Source organism: Panthera onca, chromosome A3 (assembly GCF_046562875.1).
Source record: "Panthera onca isolate mPanOnc1 chromosome A3, mPanOnc1 haplotype 2, whole genome shotgun sequence".
NCBI lineage: Eukaryota > Metazoa > Chordata > Mammalia > Carnivora > Felidae > Panthera > Panthera onca.
This window is the reverse complement of record NC_138341.1, coordinates 72751881-72776111: the sequence shown is the minus strand read 5'-3', so window position 1 is coordinate 72776111 and position 24231 is coordinate 72751881. Positions and strand designations below refer to the sequence as shown.

The 24231-nt window shown below is 40.4% G+C and overlaps 1 protein-coding gene and 1 long non-coding RNA gene across 4 annotated transcripts in view; one reads left to right on the top strand and one right to left on the bottom strand.

The window, feature by feature from the left end:
• LOC132661654 (uncharacterized) overlaps positions 1-16664 on the bottom strand; it is a 208814-nt gene extending 192150 nt beyond the window's left edge. Inside the window, exon 1 of the long non-coding RNA XR_013554639.2 lies at positions 16115-16664. This is a non-coding gene — a long non-coding RNA (uncharacterized LOC132661654). The remainder of the gene's footprint in view (positions 1-16114) is intronic.
• FOXN2 (forkhead box N2) overlaps positions 3826-24231 on the top strand; it is a 79277-nt gene continuing 58871 nt past the window's right edge. Inside the window, exon 1 of one of the 3 annotated variants that reach the window (XM_078444440.2) lies at positions 3826-3911. The gene's annotated coding sequence lies outside the window, so the exon portion shown is untranslated. Of the gene's footprint in view, positions 3912-16793; positions 16997-17065; positions 18240-24231 lie in introns of those variants that run through there. The other 2 variants (XM_060606403.3, XM_060606423.3) reach the window with 2 other exon arrangements.

The window sequence follows — 24231 nt, the reverse complement described above, 5'->3', positions numbered from 1 at the left end:
AATTTATGTTTTAAATAATGTGGTAAATATAAAAAGAATGCATTCATTCTATCACATTTGTTATTGAACATGTGGCACTTGATTTTCTTAATTGGTTTGGGAAAGTATGATATGGGCATGGCTGGAGCAGAAGCCCAATGCAGAGCAGCAATGAGTGATGTTCAATACACTTCTCCATCAAATGGTAACACAGATGCTGAAGTAAATAACAGGAAAAATTCATTTGTCAGATTAACTGAATTAAAGTTGTCATTTTTTTCTCTTTAAGATCTGAAGATATTTTTCAAAAAAATATGAAATGCAGTATTTGCTTATGAGAAAATATATCCAATGGTAGTTCAGACTTGTTCAAAGTGGTACCATCACTAGCTGAATTATACATTGTATCTAGCTATTACCTGAACGATGCATAACTTTTCAACAAATCCTGGGTACTTCTGCCTGTCCTATTTCTATCACGTTTGCATTCTTCCCAGCCACAGGTGATTGGATCAAAGGTAGACATCTGACCAAGGAGAAACAAGCCATTTCAACCAGTTAGGTTTCCTATCTCAATACTTTGGTGGCTGAGGCACATTAATGGTAGAGCACTAGAGTGAAGATCTCTAAAATCTTGATACTGAGAGTCCTGAAATGTATTGATTCCTCTCTTTCTTGTGGCTTAGTTGTTCTCTGTTCCTTTGTGGACTACGAAAGTATTTTTATAATGCAACTCCTTTGACATGATTTTTAAAAATTTTGATTTTTACTTATTTTTGAGATAGAGAGAGAAAGCACAAGCTGGGGAGGGGCAGACAAAGAGAGGGAGACAGGAACTGAAGTGGGCTTAGTGCTGACAGCAGAGAGCCTGATGCAGGGCTTGAACACACCAGCTGTGAAATCATGACCTGAGCAGAAGTCTGATGCTTAGCCGACTGAGCCACCCAGGCACCCCTAAATGATTTTTTTTAATGTTTATTTATTTATCTTGAAAGAGAGAGGGAGAGAGAGAGCACAAGTTGGGGAGAGGCAGAGAGGAAGAGAGCGAATTCCAAGCAGGCTCTGCGCTTTCAGCACAGAGCCTGAGGCAGTGCTTGATCCCACAAACCAGTGAGATCTTGTTGACCTGAGCCAAAACCTAGAGTCAGAAGCTTAATCCAATGAGCCACCCATGTGCTCCTATAATGCAACTCCTTAAAAATAACACTCTTAATGATAACCATATAGATGGAAAAATCTATAAAGAATAACAAAAAAATGATTATTTCCAAAAAAGCAGTATGACAGTTACCTCTAAAGTGGAGTGAGGGAGATGTTTGCAGAGAGGGGAAAACAAAGGTCTTCTAAGGTATGGAAATATTCTATTTCTTAGACTGGCTGATGGTTACTTTATAGTTATTTTTTCATATTGATATATGTGTATTTTATACATTCTTGTTCTATAAGACACAATTTCTCAAAAGGGAAAAATAATTTTTACTTGAGTAATTCAGTAGGTTTCTATTCCTTTCGTGCAAACATGTTCCAAGACTCATAGTTATTAAAGATGCTTTAATAGTAGTAGTATTCATTAGGAAAAATACAGAGAATATGTGTGTATGTGTTTAAAGCATGATTCAAATACCATTAAACTCCAGGCTTGGAAGAAAACTGGGGAATTTTCTAGTTAGTTGAAGGTCTTTCTTTAATAAAGATAAAATTGGGAGCTAGAAAAATTAAATAACTTGCCCATTTTCTTCTTCTAATTCAGAATTCTGAGTTCTTTCTACCAAGCAATACCACTTCCCTAACATGAGAAGAGATAGCAATCATATGAGTAAGAAATGCATATTTCAAAGTTTCAATTATTTTTAATGCTTATTTTATTCTTAGTCGACTTGACTGGCTCTGAACTGAAAATAAATTATCCTATGTAATATAATATCTATACATAAGCAACATTTTATATCATGATTGCTGGATATCAAGAACATCCAGAAAAGAAATTACTGCAATTTAAAATGGAATTTTACTGACAAGTACTAAATTTTCTTCCCTGCTTATTCATTTTAAATCATATTATAAAGTGAATTTAATGATAGAGTGATTCTTATGGGCATAGGAAAAAATTGCTTCCCCTTTGCTAAACCCATCAAAGGTAACTGAAGATTAATAATACTATGTGTTGTAAAAATTGGCTTATTTTCACTAATGTAAGACACATCACCACTCAGATGTTATAGTCTGTTACTTGGAAAAAAGAAGTAGAATGCCTACAGACAGGACCGACCACATTATTTGCAGGGTCCAGTGAAAAATGAAAATATGGTGCCTTGTTCAAAAAGCAGAAAAAGTGCCAATGCAGGGCAATGCTAAAAAGATACTAAAATATAAAACCGTTGTCTTTCTTCTCTCAACTCTTCTTGGTGTGTTTAATTTGCTACTTAAATCCCTTGCACAGGGATATTTTCAGGGTGAGGGCAGCTGCTCACAGGCACCTCAGGGCCCCATTCCATGACTGTGTGCACTCACCATCCACCAGCTTCCAGGGTCACCTCTCGCTAGCGGCAGGACCTATGTGCTATGCCCTGGTCAGGGGCAGGAAGTCAACCTCCCTTTGCATGGCTCATCACCCTAACCCATGGCAGATAGGCAACCCCTGAAGACTGTCATCTCCACACCGAAAATGTTGCCCCATGTCAACCTTGAAGAAAAAATCTGAACATATTCCAATCCCTTCAAAAGAAAATCTACCCATCAAATATTTATAGGCAATGTAGATTCTACAGAAGATTTTGTAAAGGAGCCAAGGGAAGATTTTATAAACCACAGTGAATAGCACACAACTTTATTAATGCCCTCCTCTAATTTGTCTTCTTTTTCTTGTTCCATGGTGGGAAGAGCAACAAAAATTCATCATTTTCCATAGAGAAGCCAACTCCCAAATCTTCTGTGCATCAGTACTATTCTTCCCTTTACTGCATTAGTCCCAACTTGAACTACAACCTGAGGAGTGTCTCTTAGCCAGTTTGTAAGACCAGGCAGTCCTAAAAATAATGGCTAGTTAGACATAAAAGTTGTGCTCTGTGAACAGATTGGGTATGGCTGAGGACTAGCAGGGGATGGGGAATGGCAACATGGGCAGCATTGACTCTTAGCTGAGGAAATGTACACATCAGCTTAAAGTAGAGTTGTATTTAGAACTTTTGGGGGTTTTAGCATAGCACGAAGAAGAAATTGAAGCAAAGAGAAGTACAAAGAAAATGGAAAACCCCCAACTCATGTAATCATTGGCTTTGTTAAATTACTGTGAATTTGTTTAATCTTTGTCCAAATAAGAGTGTGTAACAAACACACATACAACTAGCAACCACAAAACTAATCAATTGACAAATATCTTTTGAGATATATGCCAGGCAGTGTTCTAGATGCTTAGCATACAGCAGAGAACAAAAGAAAGACTGCTATTCCTGTGAAGTTTACATTCTGGTCAGGGGGACAGATTTAACCAAAACATAATAAATAAGCTACCTAGTGTGTTAAAAGGCAATGATTGCTATGGGAAAGATAAAATACAATAGGGAAAGGGGATTAGGATTCTTGGGACATGATTGGGGGTAATTTGCAGTATTAAATAAGGAGGTCAAAGCAAGCCTCATTGTGAAAGTAAAATTTAAGCATAGACTTAAAGGAAGTGAGAGAGTTAGCTAAGCAGATATCTGGACGAACATTCCAGGCAGAAAGCAAAGGTCACAGGGCTGGGTGTGCCTGGCACTGTTAAGAAAGAGCAGGGAGGCCAGTGATGGTGGTGGTGGGGTTAGATCTTATAAAATGCTGTGGGTTATTATAAGGACTTTGGTGTTGCTTTGAGTGAAATGGGGAAGCCATTCAAGAGTTTTGAGATGAGGAGTAAGATGAACCGACAGATTTTAAGATCAATCCCGGCTGCTGTGGTAAGGAAATACTGCCTGGGGGAAGGAGGAGAAGCAGGGAATTAGGAAATATTAAAGTCATTTAGGTGAGAGACAGGACCCTGGCTTTGAGCAGGGTGGTGGCAGCAGATGTGGGGAGAAGGAGTCAGATTCTAGACATATTTTTTATTTTTTAATTTTTTTTAATTTGTATTTTTTAACGTTTATTTCTTTTTGAGACAGAGAGAGAGAGAGAATGCCAGCTGGGGAGGGGCAGAGAGAGAAGGAGACACAGAATCCGAAGCAGGCTCCAGGCTCCGAGCTGTCAGCAAAGGGCCCAACGCGGGGCTCGAAATCACCAACTGTGAGATCATAACCTCAGCCAAAGTTGGACATTCAACTGAGCCACCCAGGTGCCCCCATATTTTATTTTTTTAATGTTTATTTATTTTTGAAAGAGAGAGAGAGACAGACCAAGCATGAGCAGGGGAGGGGCAGAGAGAGAAGGAGACAGGGAATTCCAAGCAGGCTCCGTGCTGTCAGCTCAGAACCCACTGTGGGGCTCAAACTCACGAACCCCATGAGATCATAACCTAAGCCGAGATCAAGAGTCACACACTTAATCGACTGAGCCACCCAGGCGCTCCTAGCCATATTTTAAAGGTAGGAACAAAGGGAGCCAAAGGTGACTCCAAGGTTTGGGGCTTGCACAATCAAAAAGAGTGAAGCAATTGACCATAGTTACTAAAAATGCCTGACTCTAAATGCAATACTACTGTAGAACAAAAATTTGTATTTGCTATAAAATAATTTGGAATCTCCTTAATACTGCCTTCCCTAAACATTTACCTTATTTATCAGAAGTCAGTTTCACAACTGTAGTGTTTAATTTTGAATAAACTCTATTTGCTAAATGGCCTATTGCTACGGATATCATTTGTTTTATTCTTTTAGCAGTGGAGAAGGAAACAGGCTTCTCTAGCTTCTCTTGTGCAATCCTTTTGGGCAATTTCAAAAATTGAAGTAGGTTGACTTTTTAGATGCTGTTCATTTAAAAAATAACATTAACAGCAGCTAGCATTTACTGAGCACTTATTCACCAGGCCATGCACTAAATTGTTTCACATACATTGGCCTCACAGCACCCCTCTGAGGCTGGAATTACTTTTTTCATTTTAGACATGGAGAGGTTAAGAAAATGTTGAAATATTTTGCCTGGGCTAGTTAGTAGCAGAGCCAGGATTCTAACCCAAGTCTAGACTAGAGCTTTTAAAAACTGTACAAACTGTCTACTTGACTGTTATGTAGGGAGGGACCAGAGAAGGGGTATGGAATTGTAGCACTATTTTGTCCCTAAGAATTATTAAAGCTTTAGGGTTTCCTCTATCTTAGTCTATTCGGGCTGTTGTAACAAAATACCAAAGGCTACGTGGCTTGTAAATAACAAATACCTATTTCTCACGATTGTAGAGGCTGGGAAGTTCCACCCTTTGGTGTCTTGTGAGAACCCAATTCCTGGTTCGTAGTCACCCATCTTCTCACTGTAACTTCCCATGATGGAAGGGGTAAGGAAGTCTGGTGACCTCTCTTTTGTAAAGGCACTAATCCTATTCCATTGGGCTTCACTATCACAACCTAATCATATCCCAAAGTCCCACATCCTAATACCACCATACTGGGCATTAAGGGGGATATAACAATCTATAGCAGCCTCTTTTGTTAGTGATCAGTATAGTTTTTAATATGCCTATGTTTTAACTGAGTTTCATTGGTCACATTCTAAGCCTTAGTTTCCCCATCTTTGAGGTAAGGGATCTAGACTGAGGATTTCCAGGTCTTTAAAAATTTCAACTCTCTCAAGGCAAGACATATCCTATCACTATCAGGGATTCATTGTAGAAGTTCTCAATGAGGTAGAAGTTAAAGAGAGCCTGGAAGTTTGGCAGAGCCTGGCCCTAAAGGTTCTGATAGTACTTCTGCTCCTTCCACTCGATCAGTGGTTTTCAAACTGTGTTCCCAGAGGAACGCTGGATGAAAATGCCTGGGCTTTTCCAGTACTTCTCTGTTTATCAGCATCAGCCCATTTTCTTTTCTTTTTTCTTTTTTAAGTTTATTTATTTATTTTGAGAGAGAGTGCGAGTGGGGTAAGGGCAGAGAGAGAGGGAGAGAGAATCCCAAGCAGGCTCCAGCTCTAAGCTGTCAGCACAGAGCCTGATGCAGGGCTTGAACTCACGACGAGATCGTGAGTCAATATCAAGAGGCAGATGCTTAACCAACTGAGCCACTGAGACTCACTCAGTGAGTCACTCACTCACTCACTGAGACTCACTGAGTCCCCATCAGCCCATTTTCAACCAGAATAGGTTCACTCTGATCTATTTTATAGAGTTGGGTTTCATGTTAAGATTTCATTCAAATAAAACAAAACCCCACGGTTCTACTTTGAGTTGTCTGAAACTGCCATTCTAATTGTTTCTTATACTTTAATGTGTATATGAACCACTTCGGGATCTTTAAAAATGCAGAGTCTGGGGTGCCTGGGTGGTTCAGTCAGTCAAGCCTCTAACTTCGGCTCAGGTCATGATCTTGTGGTTTGTAAGTTCCAGCCCCGCGGTGAGCTCTGGGCTGACAGCTCAGAGCCTGAAGCCTGCTTCAGATTCTGTCTCCCTCTCTCTCTGTCCCTCCCCTGCTCTCTCTGTCTCTCTCACATACACACACCCACTCTCTCTCTCTCTAAAAAATAAAAATAAACATTAAAAAAATGCAGATTCTTATTCAGTGAGTCTGGGGTAGGGCCAGGGATTCTGCATTTCTAACTCCTGGTGATGCCAATGCTGCCAGTATGCTGGGCCTGAATATAGCAAGGACCAAAATGATCTCTAGAGCTTTAAAAACTCTACTCAACCAAAAAGACTCCTTGCTTATTTTCCTCAGTATGATCTTAAGTTTACCAAAATGGTAAATTCTAGATTTCATCTTCTCCTACTCCCCAAGTTTTAGTCTGCCTGACTTTGTCTTTCTAAATATCTGTCTCATTCTCTCAGTGCTTCTCTTCTGTCTCTCTTTTGAAAGGTAAATATTTAACTTTTTGGACACACATTTAAATATCTTTCTACATACAGTGAACATTGTGCCTCAGCCAGTTCATCTTAGCAAGAGCTAACTATGGATGGTCTGGGAAATTTGCCACAAGTGAGTTATTTAAAGGTAGTTATGGTGACATTCTCTTCTAAATTTAGCATCTTAATGAACTTCTCCAGATTAAGGAGTAACTGTCTTGCACTCTTCCACCCTTTGTGTGAAAAATTTAGTACATACTTGAGACTGATTATTTTCTTTCCTGTGTTAGAGACTTCAAACATTTCCTTTCTCAAAATACTTCCTCAGCTGGCTTTTCCCCACATTATCCTTTTTCTGCAGAGGGGGAAGAGCTTCGATGACCAGAGCTGTCTTTCCCTAAGCCTCTACATAGCCCTATGTCTCCACATCCAACTATCAAATGCAGGGGTCAGCAATCTTTCTCTTAAAGGTCTAGATAGTAAATATTTTCAGCTCTGTGGTCCATAGGTTCTCTGTTGCAACTACTCAACTCTTCCCTGTAATGTCAAAGCAGCCAAAGACAATATGTAAATGAATGTGTGTGGCTGTGTTCTATTAAAACTTTATTTACAAAAGTGGAAGGCAGGCCAGATTTGCCACCCGCCCCCTCCCCCACCTCCAAGGCCACAAGTTTGCTGACCCTTGATCTACATGCAAGTTGAAACTGAGCCAGTCAGATTACAGCTCCTGGGAATTTGGAATTGGGACTGGGAAACTGAGTTAAGTAATAACTAAGAGTTGCTAAGCAGGAAAGTTGGGCAAACTGGGTGGAGCCCAGAGATGAAGAGCTGGGGCCACTATTTGGGGCAGCCATCATAACGTGCCAGCAGACAAGTAAGCAGAGAAGCCAGTTTGCAGGGGAAATGAAGCAGACATACAAAGAAAAGCTCAGACTAGAGACCAGGAGATGAGAAAGGGTGAAAGAAAGTTCTTGTAATGTTGGCTGTGCTTCCCACAGTTTTGTCTCATATAATCCCTGCCTATTTTTATATTTGTTCCTCCTTTACTTTAGCCAGCTGGTATGAGTTTCTGTTTCTTGCAACCAGATAACCCCTAAGTCGAGCAACCTTTTATACTCCAGACATTCCAAATGACAGATAGTTCTCTGACATGAACAGTCATGCTCTCACACAACTGAGGGTTTGCGAGGTGTGGTTCCACTCCCCACCCCAACACTGCCACTTCTCCATGTATTTTTCTTTCTGCACATTTTGCTCAGGCATTATCGCCTGTGGCTGAATTAGGACTTGGTTCCCATTGCTCCTTATGTAAAACTCTATCACTGCACTTTTAATGCCACATTACATTTTCTGATTTGCTTGTCTATAGTTATAACTATATCTTTCATCTCTATGCTAGGTACAGGGCCTGGTACATAGCAAGAACTTAATACAGACGTAAAGGTACACAATGGTAAATATATCTCTAACACAGGGATAGGTTCTAAACACCCTGAAGGCTCAGGATCCTCAGATACCCCTTCCAGCTTCATGAGCCAAAAGAGAAATAATATAAACTGATAAATTTATTAAGATGTAAAAGATTATAGAAATATACTCAATATGCTTTTGTACTCAACTTTGCTTATAGTATTGTTCAAACATATGTTCTCACTGAATTTTTTGTCTATTTTATCAGCAGCTGAATATGTTAACATCTCCCACTAAAACTGTTGACCTTTTTATTCTTCCTTATAGTTCTGTAATTATTGCTGTATGTGCTATGACATTATGTTATTAGGGGAATATAACTTAGATTTTTAAAAATCTTCCTGGCAAATTAAATCATTATCATTATGAAGTCTCCCTTTATCTCTATTATTGCTTTTTGTGTTATAGTCTACTTAAATCTGATATTAATATAGCTATTCAAGTATTCTTTCAAGTATTGTATGGTTTAGTTTGTTTCTATCCCTTTTCTTTCAACCTTTCTGCATTTTTATATTCTAGATATATCCTTTGTAAACAGCATGTAGTTTTTGATTTTTTTGTCCAGTATGACAATCTATGCTAGCTCGTTACATCAACTGGTGGCCCCAGATTTATCAACAGCTACTAATACTTACATTCTTCTGTAGTTCCCTCCCCTTGACTCTGGGATTGGCTTATAATTTGCTTTATTCAAAAGAATGTGGCAGAAGTGACAATATGCTAGTTCCAAGTCTAATCCTTCTGGAAGACTCAAGCTTGTGCATAAGAAGTTTGCTTATTCCCCTGGAGAGACTATGTGGAGAGGAAGAAGTCATGGAACTACTTACACAAAAACCAAAGAATTCAATTAACAGTGAGAACCAAGGCCCCATACATATGAGCTCAGTAAAGCTGGTCCAGCTAATCTCCAGCTATTGGAGCCATCCTAGCTGAGGTGCCAGCCATGAGAGTGAAGCAGCTATCTGGGATGTTTCAGCCCCAGAAGACATCACCCAGAGATGAGATGAGCCATTCCCTTTGGATCCTACCCAAATTCCTGACCCACGGAATCATGATATATAATAAAATGGTCATAGTTTAAAGTTACTAAATTAGGGGTAGATTGTTAAATAGCAATAGGCAACTAAAACAATTTTTTTCATTAAATTAGGATTTTTTTACTTAATGTAATCAGTGATATATTTGGGTTTAAGTCTATCATCTTATTAAGTACTTTCTTTTTTTTTTTTTTTTAATGTTTATTTATTTTTGAGACAGAGAGAGACACAGCATGAGCAGGGAAAGGGCAGAGAGAGAGGGAGACACAATGTGAAGCAGGCTCCGGGCTCTGAGCTGTCAGCACAGAGCCTGACGCGGGGCTCGAACTCACGAACTGTGAGATCATGACCTGAGCTGAAGTTGGACACCCAACCGACTGAGCCACCCAGGCGCCCCAGTACTTTCTATTTTTGTCTTATCTATTGTATGCCCTTTTATTTTTCCTATCTTGCATTTAGGATAATTACTTTTGATTCTCCATTCCCTTCTTCCCCCTTTTAAATTTTTTTTTTTTTTTAACGTTTTATTTATTTTTGAGACAGAGAGACACAGAGCATGAACGGGGGAGGGGCAGAGAGAGAGGGAGACACAGAATCGGAAGCAGGCTCCAGGCTCTGAGCCATCAGCCCAGAGCCCAACGCGGGGCTCGAACTCACGGACCGCGAGATCGTGACCTGAGCCAGAGTCGGACGCTTAACCGACTGAGCCACCCAGGCGTCTTCCCCCTTTTAGATTGGAAACTGCATAGTGTGATGGTTAATTTTATGTGTCAATTTGGCTAAACCACAGTGTCCAGATATTTGTTCAAACATTATTCTAGATGTTTCTGTGAAGGTGCTTTTGGATGAAATCTACAATTTAACTGGTGAACTCTGTGTAAAGCAGTTTGTGTAAGCCACTCCATAATGTGAGTGGGCTCATTCAATCAGTTGAAGGCCTTAGGAGAACAAAGATTGACCTTCCCTGAGCAAGAAAGAATTCTACCAGCAGACTGCCTTTGATCTTGAACTGAAACTCTCCCTTAGGTCAACCTGCAAGTCTATCCTGCAGATTTTGGATTTATCAAGCCTCCAAAATCACTTGAGCTAATTTCTTAAAAAAGTGTCTCTCTTTGTGTGTGTGTGTGTGTGTGTGTGTGTGTGTGTGTGTGTGTGTGTGTGTGTGTATACATCCTGTTGGTGCTGTTCCTCTGGAGAACCTTGACCAATAACCATAGTCATACTATTCTCTTAGTGATTATTCTAGAGATCACAAGATACATTCTTGACTTATCAGAGTCTACTATTAATTGTAACTTTTTTCCATCCTCGTAGATGATGAACAGATTTTAGAATACATGATTCCATTTACCTTCTCCTAACATATATACCATTATCATACATTTTTAAATACAAAAGACATTACTATTATTGGACTACATAATCAATGTCAATATTCATTTAGATTTACCCACATTATTTATCTTTTTTTCTTAAGTATGCTTCACACTCAGTGCAGCCCAACACGGGGCTTGAACTCATGACCCTGAGTTCAAGACCTCAGCTGAGATTAAGACACCTAACCACCTAACCAACTGAGACACCTAACCAACTGAGCCACCCAGACACCTCATTACCCACAAATTTGTCATTTTAATTGATCTTAATTTCCTCATGTATCTCTAACCTTATTACAACGGGGATCATTTTCCTTCTGCTCAAAGAATGCCAGTGTGAATCTGCTGGTGACAAATACTCTATTTTGTTTGTTTGAAAATTTCTTAAAAAAAAAAATTTTTTTTTAACGTTTATTTATTATTGAGAGACACAGAGCGTGAGCAGGGGAGGGGCCGAGAGATGGAGTGACACAGAATCCTAAGCAGGCTCCAGGCTCTGAGCTGTCAGCACAGAGCCCAATGCGGGGCTCAAACTCACAAACCACTAGATCATGACCTGAGCCAAAGTCAGACACTTAACCAACTGAGCCACCCAGGTGCCCCAGCGACTAAAAATGTATTAATTTCACCTTCATTCTTAAAATATTTGCTTTTAATCTTTTAAAGTTATTGAGCCATGGGGCGCCTGGGTGGCTCAGTCGGTTAAGCATCTGACTTTGGCTCAGGTATTGATCTCGTGATTTCTGAGTTCAAGTCTGGCATTGGGCTCTGTGCTAACAGCTCAGAGCCCGGAGCCTGCTTGGGATTCTATGCCTCCCCTCCTCTCTGCCCCTCCCATGCTCATGCTCCGTCTCTCTCTGTTTTTCAATATAAATAAACGTTAACAAAAAAAATTTTTTAAGTTATTGAGCCATCATTTTTTGGCTTCAAACTATTCTGTTATAAAGTCAGTTGTAAGTCTGATTATTGTTTCTTTAAAGATCAACTCTTGTTTTGTCTAGTTATTCTTAATATTTTTCTCTTTGTCTTGGGTTTTAGCAATTTTTTCATGACATATTGATGTGTCAACTGTATGGATTAGAAATATGTATATGTATATATACATGAATCCTCCAGGGGTTCATTAATTCACATATTATTTCTGCCCAATACTGTCTTTCGTTTCATTCTGGAATTCCATCTATGTGCATATTAAACTTTATCATTGTATCTTCTATGTGCCTTCCCTGTGTTCTATATTTTCCACCCTTTTTCTTCTGACTCATTTTGCATAATTTCTTCTCACTTATCATCTAGTTCACAAATTCTATCTTTATCTGTGTCTAATATGCTGTTATAGCCATCAGTCCTTATTTTCAGTTATAGCTGTTATAGCCAATAGTCCTTATTTTCAGTTAGTGAATTTTTTGGTTCTAAAATTTTCATCTGATTCTTATTTTCAAGTTTCTAGTTATCTGTCTAAATTTTAATCTTGTTCTATTTACTTATACATAGAAATCATTGTTATTTTTATTTATTTTATTTTATTTTATTTTTATTTTATTTTTGAGAGACAGAGAGACAGAGCTCAAGCAGAGGAGGGGCACAGAGGGAGACACAAAATCTAAAGCAGGCTCCAGGCTGTGAGCTGTCAGCACAGAGCAGGATGTGGGGCTCGAACCCACAGCGAGATCATGACCTGAGCCGAAGTCGGATGCATAACTGACTGAGCCACCTAGGCTCCCTGAAAGCATTGCTATTTTTAAATCTAAGTCTGATAATTTCACTCTCTGAACCCCTTTAGTTCCATTTTTTGTTATTTGTTGTTTCTGTTGTTTTTTTATTTCTTTGTGTGACTGATTATTTTTGATTGTGTACTAGACATAGTTTTTGGAAAATTATACAAATGATTTGAGGTGTAGAATAATATTACTTTACTCCAAAGAAAATTTCAGTTTGCTTCTGCCAAGGGTTTTGGGGGCATTGACTTAAAGGAACTACCCTAATCCAATCTTAGGGTTGAGATGATTTGAAATGGAGATGTTGACCCTTTACATCTAGGATGTAGCCATTTGGATTCCCTGTCTAAAGCAAGTTCAACCAAGTCATCCTCCTTCCCCCTTTGAACATTCTGATCTCTAATCACTATCCCCCATTCCTATTCATACTCTCAGCAACCCTCAGATCTTGGGTTGGTAATTTCTATCTTGTTAGCTCTCTAATACCTTTGAACTGATAATTTTATTTATTTTTTTTTTAATTTTTTTAACGTTTTTATTTATTTTTGAGACAGAGAGAGACAGAGCATGAACGGGGAGGGGCAGAGAGAGAGGGAGACACAGAATCGGAAGCAGGCTCCAGGCTCTGAGCCGTCAGTCAGCACAGAGCCCCACGCGGGGCTCGAACCCACAGACCGCGAGATCGTGACCTGAGCTGAAGTCGGACGCTTAACCGACTGAGCCACCCAGGCGCCCTGAGCTGATAATTTTAATATTTTGTTAAGTTCTTCCAGTGTTGTTAGTAGATGGATTGGTCCAAATTATTGACAATACCAGGACTTACAGAAATGTAGATACTGTTAAATATATCTAGTTGTTCTTAGAGGTACATTGAAAAAGATCCTCAAAGGAAAAAACAAAACAAAACTAGACTGTCATCTGCAATTCCATCTTTTTAGCCCCAAGTAACAGACCAGTACTTATAGGGCTGTTGTATCTTAGTCCCGGTATCTTGTGATTTGAGAAAAGTTACTTTTGTATCAACAAACATTATTATTTTTTTTAACTTTTTAAATATTTATTTATTTTTGAAGGGGGGAGAGAGAGAGAGAGAGACAGACAGAGCATGAGTCAGGGAGGGGCAGAGAGAGAAGGAGACACAAGAATCCAAAGCAGGCTCCAGGCTCTGAGCTGTCAGACAAAGGCCAATGTGGGGCTCCAACTCATGGGCTATGAGATCATGACCTGAGCTGAAGTTGGACACCCAACCGAGCCACCCAGGCGCCCCTACATTATTATTATTTTTTAAATATTTATTTACTTTGAGAGCAAGAGAATGAGAGTAAGCAAGCAGGGGAGGGGCAGAGAGAGAGGGAGAGACAGAATCCCAAGCAGGTTCCACGCTGTCAGCACAAAGCCTGATGTGGGGCTTGATCTCACAAACTTGATCTCACATGACCTGAGGCAAGATCAAGAGTCAGGCACTCAACTGACTGAGCCACCTGGGTGCCCCGTTAACAAATATTATTGACCATCACCTCGGTCCCAAAACTGTTCTAAGCAATTAGACTATAAGAATGAAAAAGATATGGGCATTGACTTCAAGGGTCTTCAAGTCTACATTCTTTATTGGTAAACTGTTTATTTTTAGAATCATCAAGTCATGATCAAAGTGTCTTTGTTAAATATATGTAATACAATAATAAATGCATTTAAAATGTAAATGTGTATATTTGAGTTCCTATCACTTTTCTGTCTAAATATGAGGGCATTTCAAACAATATGTTCTCTAATGTATTTGCCTTCCAGTAAAGTTTCAAGTACAAAAGTATTTTGGAGAGGGGTGCCTGGGTGGCCCAGTTGGTTGACTGTCTGACTTCGGCTTAGGTCATGATCTCATGGTCTGTGAGTTTGAGCCCTGCATTGGGCTCTCTGCTGTCTGCAAAGAGCTCTCTTCTGATCTTCTGTCCCCTTCTCTCTTTGCCCCTCCCCCACTGGTTCTCTCTTTCTCTCTCTCAAAATAAACTAAAAAAAAAAAATTTTTTTTTAAGTATTTTGGAGAATGAACAATACAAACTTCACAGGAGATCTTAAATGCCAGGATCCTCTTTTTCCCAAAGAGTTAAGCTCTGGTTTCACAGCCTTTTTACTCTTGTAAACTCCTGGGTAAAGCTACTCACCCTGAATCATCATTAGTTTTAATCACAGCTTTTTCTTGAGAGGTGTTCAAAGTCCTCTAAAATAGCCTTTAAGTATACAAGTATCCCTGGACTCTAAACTAAGTGTGATAGACTTCCTAAGAGACCTGAGCCTTACCTGCAGAGATTACTTAAATGTGCCCAGCCTGTCTACTGAATCAGTCATAGACAGGACCAGCAGAGAGATGTTAGTGGATGCCAATGCAGTATTTTCATTATTTGACCTTGTACAAGTTACATAGCTGTTCTGGATTTGTTATCGTATCTATGATAAACTGCGCTCCTAGATGACATGTCTTGAAAGTATGTATTAATGCCAACTCTCAAATTCTGTGATTCTTCTAGAGTTTAGGAGGACTGTTTGGTCACCTGAGTTTAAAATAGATGAGAAGGAAAACTAGAAACTAAAGTTCAATATATCAAATAAGATACTATTACAATAATCTGTAGGGAGATGAAGACCCATATTATATTAGTGATCACCATGGTCAGCAGATATAAAACAAGACAAAGGTATGAGGAGACTATGGCTTTCCAGAAGCCACCTCCTCTTAATCTTCCCTTCCTTCTTTGTTCCCGTTCTACTGCATTCTTCCTCCAGGAACTTCCTTCAATTTGTCCACATGAGGGGGCAACAGTGATCGCTCTGAAGGGAGAAAATGAAGCAACTCTTGCTTCTATAAAGCATATAGTACATTTGGCTTGTGGCCGCTTAATCTAAGTGCAGTTATGAGGCCTTTCAGACAGTGTAATGAGAAACAAATGGAACTAGCAGAGGATTTTGGACAAATCATATAGACACAGTATTTTCATCTGCGGAATGATGCCTATAATTAATTCTGTGTCTCTGTCATCCCCAGAGCTTGACTTGCTTTATTGTCAGTAGGCAGCTTGTTTTATGCTCAGCTCACTTGACTCACAGCCCGCACACAGTGAATATCCAGTTAACATTCATTGTTCAGGAAAAAAAAAAAAATGAACCTTGTATGCATCAGTCCCTGTGCAGGTCTCTTTCACACACGTTTACTTTTAATCCGTTCAGCACATTTGTGATATAGGTATCACTACTCTACTTTTTAAAGATGTGGATAAAGATATTTAGAAATTTAGTGATCAGGATCATAATTTTAGTAAAATGGAGCCTTAGTTCTGCCTCTTATTTCTGTCAGATTATTTTTCTAAGCCTTGGCTTCCTTCTCTGTAAAGTGGGAATTTCTAAGAGTTAGGGCAGGGTTTGTAAATTTAGCAAAAAACAAAACAAAAATCAGGAAGTTCCCAAATGGAACATTCTTTTATTAAAAAAATATTCTACATTTACCTGAAATTCTGACTTTGGGCACTCCTGTATATTTTATTTGGCAACATTATCTTAGCATTATGGTTATGACAATGCATGTAAAGAACTTACCTCAGTCCCTAGCACTTAATGAGGGCTCAGGAAATGCGATGTTATTAAATTTTGGATCTGATTCCAAAGTCCTTTTTTTCACCACAAACACGCTGAGCTCAGTTTCCACTTAAAATTTCAGTGAAGCGAGTGTGATATCACTTTAAGTTCATATTAATGCTTTACCGCTTCCTACAGCGGTTTCAAAGCCCGACCCATGGCGGAAAGCTCTTGGGGAAACCCACAGAAGCTCGGGCTGTTGGGGGTCGTCGCTGCAGTCCCATCACAGGCTTCTCCAGCCGACCAGCCAGGAAGGCCACCCTAGCCCCGCCCCCGCGCCTTCTTGGCCACTCAGCGGCCGCGCCGCGCTCCGCCACACTCCTATAGGTTCTGCCGGGACAGGAGAGGCCTTTCCATTTTTCCCGCCTTCCCAGCCCCTCCTCAGCCCGAAACCGGCACTGGCCCACCACGTCTCCGCCCTGCCTTCCGTGCGAACCCCGCCCTTCCGGACACTGCATCTCCCTTCCTTCCCACCCGCAGTTCAGCACGGCCTGCGAGGTCCGGGGCCCGCCCTTAGGTAGGAGGTGGGAGGAGATACCGGGAGGCGGGCCGAGCCCCCTCCGGAGGGGGTCGCGAGAGGCGGGGACCGGAGGGAAGGGCGGGGCTAATCTCCTTGGCGCCGCGTTGCCATGGCAGCGGGGGAGGGTGCAGGGAGGGGGAGGAAGCGAACGGGAGGGGGATGTGGTGCTGCCGCGGCCGCCACCGCAGCTGCCGCTGCCTGCTCTTTGCCGCGTCTTCCCGGAGGCGGCTGCTGGAAGCCGCCGGGAGCAGCTGTGGTGCTCTGCCATATTGTGTCTTCCCCTGCTCGTTCCTTGCCTCCCCGCTGCGGCTGCAGAGCAGACGGTGAGTTCCCGCGGAGTAGCGCCCTCCTGGGCGGGCGCTGCCGGGCGTCCGCGCTCCCCGCCCCGGCCCGCGGCACAGCTCCCGGGCGCGGAGGCAGCGCGTGCGGCCGGCTCCCGGCGTGGGGCGCGGAGGCTGCTGTCCCGTGACGCGCCCGGACATTTTTGTCCTGTGAGGAATTGGCGCCGGCACGGGGTTCTCCCCTGCGCGCGGCTTGAGTCCTGTGTGGGTTCCCGGGGGGTGTCGAACCGAGGGGAGCGCGGCTCCATGAGGGTCGTGTTAGGAGGTTCGAGTTAGGAGTTTTTCGTGAGAGGTAATGACCGCCTGGGAACGGGTGTCGTCTGGCGGAAACCGCTGCGAGGGGTGCCGGCTCTCCGGGAAGGTTCGGAGGTGGCCCCGGGCACGCTTAGGGCTCAACTCAGGGCGCATCTGCTGTTAGAGGAAGTGCCCCAAGCCCCTCGGGAGTGTGTGCGGCGCCCCCTCCCCCGCCTCGAAGTGGAACGAGACGTGCCGGGCGTGGAGTCCTGGTCCGGCCCCAGACGGACTGGCTGGGCCCAGCCAAGTAGTGCCCAGGGAGGCGCCTGACGCTGCCTGGAGTGAACTTTAAGCCCCAGGATTGCCGGGCGTTCGGGGGACAGGGGCGGGTCCCGGATGTAGGGGTGGCCGACCCCGGCACTCTCTGGCCCCTCCTCCAGCGGGCGCCCTGGGGGCCTCTCGAGGAGGCTGTCTTGGTGGGGTGGGAGTTCTAGGGTTTTCAGCGCTGCAATATGGACACTTCCTTTTGGCTGCTTCTCTCGGGCCCGTGGTTATCTCTGTCCTTGTATCTTTTGTCGGGGAGGGGGGTGGGGTGGGTGAGAGGTACTGAGGGCCTGTGCGAGGCTCTTCAGCCTTCTGGGTTCGCCCCACCAAAGCAGCGGCGAGTCTGAAAACCCCGGAGGACGGGGGCGGTCAGGGGAAGGAGGCCCCTGTGAGTAGTCCTTCATCCTCCACTCTTACTCAACTCCGCCCCTTTTACCCCTTTGCAGAATGCCTGTTTCCACCTTAGCTCGCGGGAGTGAGAGTAGCGAATTCAATGGGGTACCACTCTCGGGGTCTTCTTGGACCTGATTTCTGCTTTAAAGTCTCCTTAAAAGCAGCCCCTGTACTCCGTTTTCACCTTACAGGAAAAAAGTCTTAGCGTGCAAAAAAACGGCACGGTCTTTCTTCTACCCCAACTCCGAGGCGGAGGGCGGTTATTTATTTCCAGGTTAGTTTGTGCTGTTTCTCCTGTCTTCCTTCTGATTGTGACAGCCACGTGGCCGGCTGACTGTAATAGAGTGCCCTAGCGCCACTAGGTCTGTGGCTTCACTGGTAGGCAGGGGCTTTGTAATCGTGCTGTAGCCTTGCATCCACATTTATTTTTGTGTTTTCTGAGATGAGGAAGTGGAAAAAGCTGAACTGTTCACGTCTGTCTCGTCTATCTCTGTTCCATCCGAATTGTAAGACTTATCTCTGTTTCCTTGAAGTCCTTGTAGGGTATATATTGACGTTTTTGCCTTCCTCTGCTGTTTGATGATTCATCTGTAAAATCTCAGCAGTGTTAGGTACCAATGAAGGAGTGGTGGGGAATAGAATAGCACATTATGGAGTTTCCCAACTCTGGAAAAACGTCGTTTGTATTTAAGAACCATTAGTGACAGGTTCTAAAGCAATCAGAAATAATCACATTCTGGAATATTTCTTTTTGAGTTTTAGAAAGTCTTATTTTTTTCTTTTTATATAAAAATGTGACCTGAAAGGATATAGATAAATTATGAGTGAAAATACTTGTTTAGGGATGAAATAAGTACTCGTTTGATAAATTATGAGTGAAAATACTTGTTAGGGATGAAATAAGTACTCGTATGTGTACTTTCTTAGCTCTTTTTGGAAAAGTATGAACGCTTAACGTGAATGTTAACATGAACAGATTTTAAGGAGTGAAATTTAATTTTGAGAATATATGAAAGTAAAGGGTCAAAAGGTTGAACATTTAAAAATCCAAACTTTTGGAGAATTTGGAAAATTTTAGAATTTAAGTGTAGTCCATGGATACTAACATCATTTTGTGAATGCTTTGGTGGATTTGAATTATTCCTGTAACATATGTTTTTATTTGAATCAGTTTTACTTGAATATTGCTAAACCACAGGAAGCATTTAAAATGTGTAAAAGAATTATGTAGAGAAGTTATAGCAGCACTATTTATTAGAATTTAATTATGCCATAACAGTGGTTCTCAATCAATGAAGTTAATAGATAAAAAGATTGGAAAGGCTTCAGTGCCAAAAAGATAATGAGATTGAGAAATGACTATTATGTGCTGACCACTGAAAGCAATGCTTAGTTGAGAAAGAAAAGTAAATGTGGTGATGAAATGCCTATATAAAACAGGAAGCACTGAAAACATATGCTGTAAGATAACGACATTATTAGTTATGGGATCTATTGAATGAAACTTTAAGAAGTGCCATCCAAACAGGACTTGCTTGTTCTTATGGTAGCTTATTGCTTAGCTATCATTGTGTGTGTGTGTGTGTGTGTGTGTGTGTGTGTGTGTGTGACTTTTAGATTGTTGTCTTTTTAGTAAGTAGGTTTTACATAAATGCAAAAAGTCCTCCAAAAATAAAGTTTTAAGGGCCTAATGCTTTGCTGATTTCTTAGGAAGAAATGGAGATCTTTGATTTGATCCTTATTCTTTGATTGAAGAGACTAGATTAACACCAGTGAAAATTTAAGAATTTACTGTGTGAGAAGATGTAATTAGGAGTTAAATTGTATACTGCAGGCAAGTGGTATAAGGCTTAAAAGGAGAAGGAACCTAGAGGGTTTAAGTAGTTAGGGGAGGCTTCTTCAAGAAATAAGGCTCTTGATTTCTAAAGTTTAACATGTTACTCCCATTGGGTTAATCTTTCTGAAAATTGTATCACTCTCATGTCAAACATGAATTGTGTTACCCTTAGGTCAAGTATGAATACCAAATTTCTTCTCAGGGCTTTTCAAACTTTGGTCTTTGTTTAATCCCATCTTATCTTCCACTAACCTTCAGGAACTGTTCTTTATTCACTACTTCAATGTGGTATAACAATTTTACTTATCTTTGCTGGTGTAGCATTTTTCTGTTGGAAATATACCTGCACACATCTTAACCACTGAAGAAATACTCAGGCTTGAGTCTCGACTGCCCTGAGAGCCTTAGAGTCATAGAATTTTAGACCTGCCTTCACCTCCCCAACTGAAAATTCTTTACCTTTTTGAATAATAGCATGTAATTCTTTTGGCTGTAGCATTCTATGCTGCCTTGTTTTCACTTAATAAATACTTTTTGGGGGGCGCCTGGGTGGCTCAGTCGGTTAAGCGTCTGACTGCGACTCAGGTCATGATCTCGCAGTCCCTGAGTTCAAGCCCTGTGTCGGGCACTGTGCTGACAGCTCAGAGCCTGGTCCTGTTTCAGATTCTGTGTCTCCCTCTCTCTCTGACCCTCCCCCATTCATGCTCTGTCTCTCTCTGTCTCAAAAATAAATAAACATTAAGAAAAAATTTAAAAAAACACTTTTTGAGCCCTTTTCATGTTATAGGAACTAAGGATACAGCTTTGAATAAGATTCCTATGTTCTTTTTTTTTTTTTTTTTAATGTTTATTTATTTATTTTGAGAGAGAGAGAGAAGAAAAGAGAGAGAATCCCAGGTAGGCTCTCCACTATGTGCGCAGAGTGTGATGCAGGGCTTGATCTTACAAAATGTGAGATTGTGAGATCCTGAGCTGAGCCACCCAGGTGTCCCTCCAATGTTCTTTTTTAGTCATTTTTTTAGGTTGTTTTTTAATTTTTTTTCACATTTATTTATTTTTGAGAGACAGAACGAGGCAGAGCATGAGCCGGAGAGGGGCAGAGAGAGAGCGGGGACACAAAATCTGAAGCAGGCTCCAGGCTCTGAGCTGTCAGCTCATAGCCTGATGCGGAGCTCGAACTCACAGACCATGAGATCATGACCTGAGCCGAAGTCAGTCACTTAACTGACTGAGCCACCCAGGCACCCCTCATCTTTTTAGGTTTTATCACCCTAAGAAAATTATAAAGTCTTTGACCACCCAGAAGAGTCTTATTTTCCTGTGTATATGTGATATGCTTTGTGAGTATTGAATTATTTTCTGAATAAAGGAAAGGCAAGACTTACGGAATGAGGTAGAAAGATGGACGGAAAGATCTTTACAAGTGAAGGGTACAAAAACATAACCAATTATGGATGGCCTTAAAGGTATCACTTCTGAATTTAAATATGGTTTAGTACAAAAAAAAGAGATGACATTTGAACCTAGGAATATAATAAAATCCTTATTGAGGAAGGTTCATTTGACAGCAGTGTTAATAGTAATTATTAACTGCAGGAATGGGAGGCATGGGAAGGAGAGAGATCTACTGAAAAAAAATTAATAACTTTGAAAGGGAAGTTTGGAAGGGAAGCATCATCAAGAAGATGGTGAGTTTAGCTGAGTGTAAGATGCGTGGGAGAAAGCAAGGGGAATATGACCTTTAGTGACTAAAGATTAAAGATGTGGGATAATCACTTCAATATAGAAGTGACAGCAAATGTTATGAATTTTTGTCACAGAGTTAATGAAATGTTGAGGATGAAGAATGATACTTCGGGAAACTAAAATTCAAAGGGATTTGCTTTGATTATATGTAACTTCATAATTAATACTATAGACTTGTACAATGTCTACAGTATTGTTTATTAATAACTTTATTTCCACTATAGGAGAATACTATCTTTGTCTTACTACCAAACATAGAGGGACGAAAAGGTTTATCATCATTTGTTTCCAAGGGATTTTGATTCTTGTATTCCTTATTTTCCTTACTCTGTTTTCATTTAAGTAACCTTTTTGTTTTAGAATAGTTTTACATTTACAGAAAAGTTGCAAGGTAGTACACAGAGTATACCTCACTCAGTTTTCATTATTGTGAACTGCTTATATAACTAAGGAAACGAAATTGCTACATTTCTAAGAACTACGCACTTTCTTCAGATTTCACTAGTTTTTCCCTAGTGTTCTTTTTCTATTACAGAATTGCAAATTCTCAAACTTTTCTTGTTTTTGATGACTGTGACAGTTTTCGGGAGTACTAGTCAGAGATATTAGAGAATGTCCCTCGGTTGAGATTTGCCTAATATGTGAGGGGATAAATGATTCTTAATGATTAGACTGGAGTCATATAGGTTTTAGGGAGGAAGACAACAGAGGTGAAGTGCCATTCTCATCACATTACTCTAAGGGCACATAATAACAATATGATAAAATTGATGATAATCTTGATCACTCTTTGAGGGCTTTGTGTGCCAGGTTTCCACCCCCTTTCCTTCCATACTCTACTCTTTGAAAGCAAGTTACAAAGCATATCCCATGCTCAAAGCCTTAACCTAATTTTGATTCATATATTTTTTTATTTCCCTCAACCTAATTTGCTTTTCTATAAATATTTAAAGTTGGATAGATATTTATTGAGCATCTACTGTATTTATGTGCTAAGAATATAGTGGTGAGCAAGAGAATTCTACTTTCCTAGAATCTGCCTGTTATAAATGTAAAATGGAATTTATCCCCTCACATAGATCTTGGTTTCACTGAAAGTTATAAACATAATATTACTATGGCCTAAAAGGCTAAATAAATCTCTTTACTTAAGTAGTCATGTAGAAGATATGCTTATTATCATAAAGGTTAACTGCCTTTTGTACCAACACAGATAACAAAAAATTACTTTGATTCTCCCCAAATAGATGTATTCCTGTTAAATTGCCAGGATAGTTTAATTACCATTAATTATCCTCAGATCCTATAAAGTCTACAGGTTGTATAAGAAAATTCTTGGCTTTTTTTTTTCTTTAAATATTTATTTTGAGAGACGTGCGTACACAGGGGAGGGGCAGAGAGAGAGAATCCCAAGCAGGCTCTGCACCGTCTGAGCAGAGCTGAAGACAAGGCTGGAACTCACAAACTGAAAGATCATGGCCTGAGCTGAAATCAACAATTGGGTGCTTAACCCACTGAGCCACCCAGGCGCCCCAGAAAATTCTTGGCTTCTTGATTGTACTTTAATAGTTTTTTGGTGTTTTTGCCACTTAGAAGTGGTCTGAAAGATATATTGGGGAAAACATACTGGGAAAAGAACAGACCCTGTGCTCTCCTCTTTGTGAGAGGCTATAATTATTTATTTATGGAAAAGAAAATGCAGTTGAAGAAAATAAACATTAAAGTTTTGAAAGTGATGATGAACTTTGTTGGAGGGAAGACACTGTATACTTAGTGGAAGAGTGATGCCATTGTAACATTGGGAATGTTATTGAGAATATTAATAAAACAGTGTCAATTTTATTGGACAATAAAATTTTTGTTTAAAGTCTTCTTGAATGAACATTTTAGTTATTTTTTTCTAGTTAACTAGGTTAACTACAAAGTGCTCTTACTTTGAACTCTTAACTGAAATTTTTTCTAAAATGTATTTAATACATTTATACCTTTCACACTATATTTTACAGCCCACTGAGCATAATTTAATATTTAAGTTAGAATTTTTTTCATGTTTATTTTTTGTTTTTTAGAGAGAGAATGGGAGAGGAGCAGAGAGAGGGAGACAGGATTTGAAGCAGGCTCTGTGCTGAGAGCAGAGAGCCCGATGTGGGGCTTGAACTTACGAACCACGAGATCATGACCTGAGCTGAAGTCAGAGGCTTAACCAATTGAGCCACCCAGGCGCCCCTTAAGTTAGAATTTTGAGACAGAGTTAACATAGTACTTTTGAGTTTTATTTATAACCTTAGAGGTAGAGAATTGAGGAAATTGATAAACTTACATCCTTATGGTTTGTTTCTTTATCTTAAAAGAGGAAATAACAGAAAAAGAAGAGATTTCTTGTAAGTTAAGATTTTGCTGTTCCTTTTTTTGTCCCACGCCTTTGTCCAGCTCCTCCATCCTTAAAAGTTCAGTTTAAATGCTACCTGTTGTATGCTGATTGAACAACATTCAGTAGTAGTCCTAGCAATAATCACTATCTTTTATTGATCACCTACTATATTCTGGCATGGTATTATACTGGACATGTAGTTATATGATATATAGAGTATAATATGTATTAATTCCTCTTAACCCTACAGGAAGTATTTTATTCTTATTGATAGAGAGAGATAATGAGAAGTTATGTAAATGCAGTGCTAGG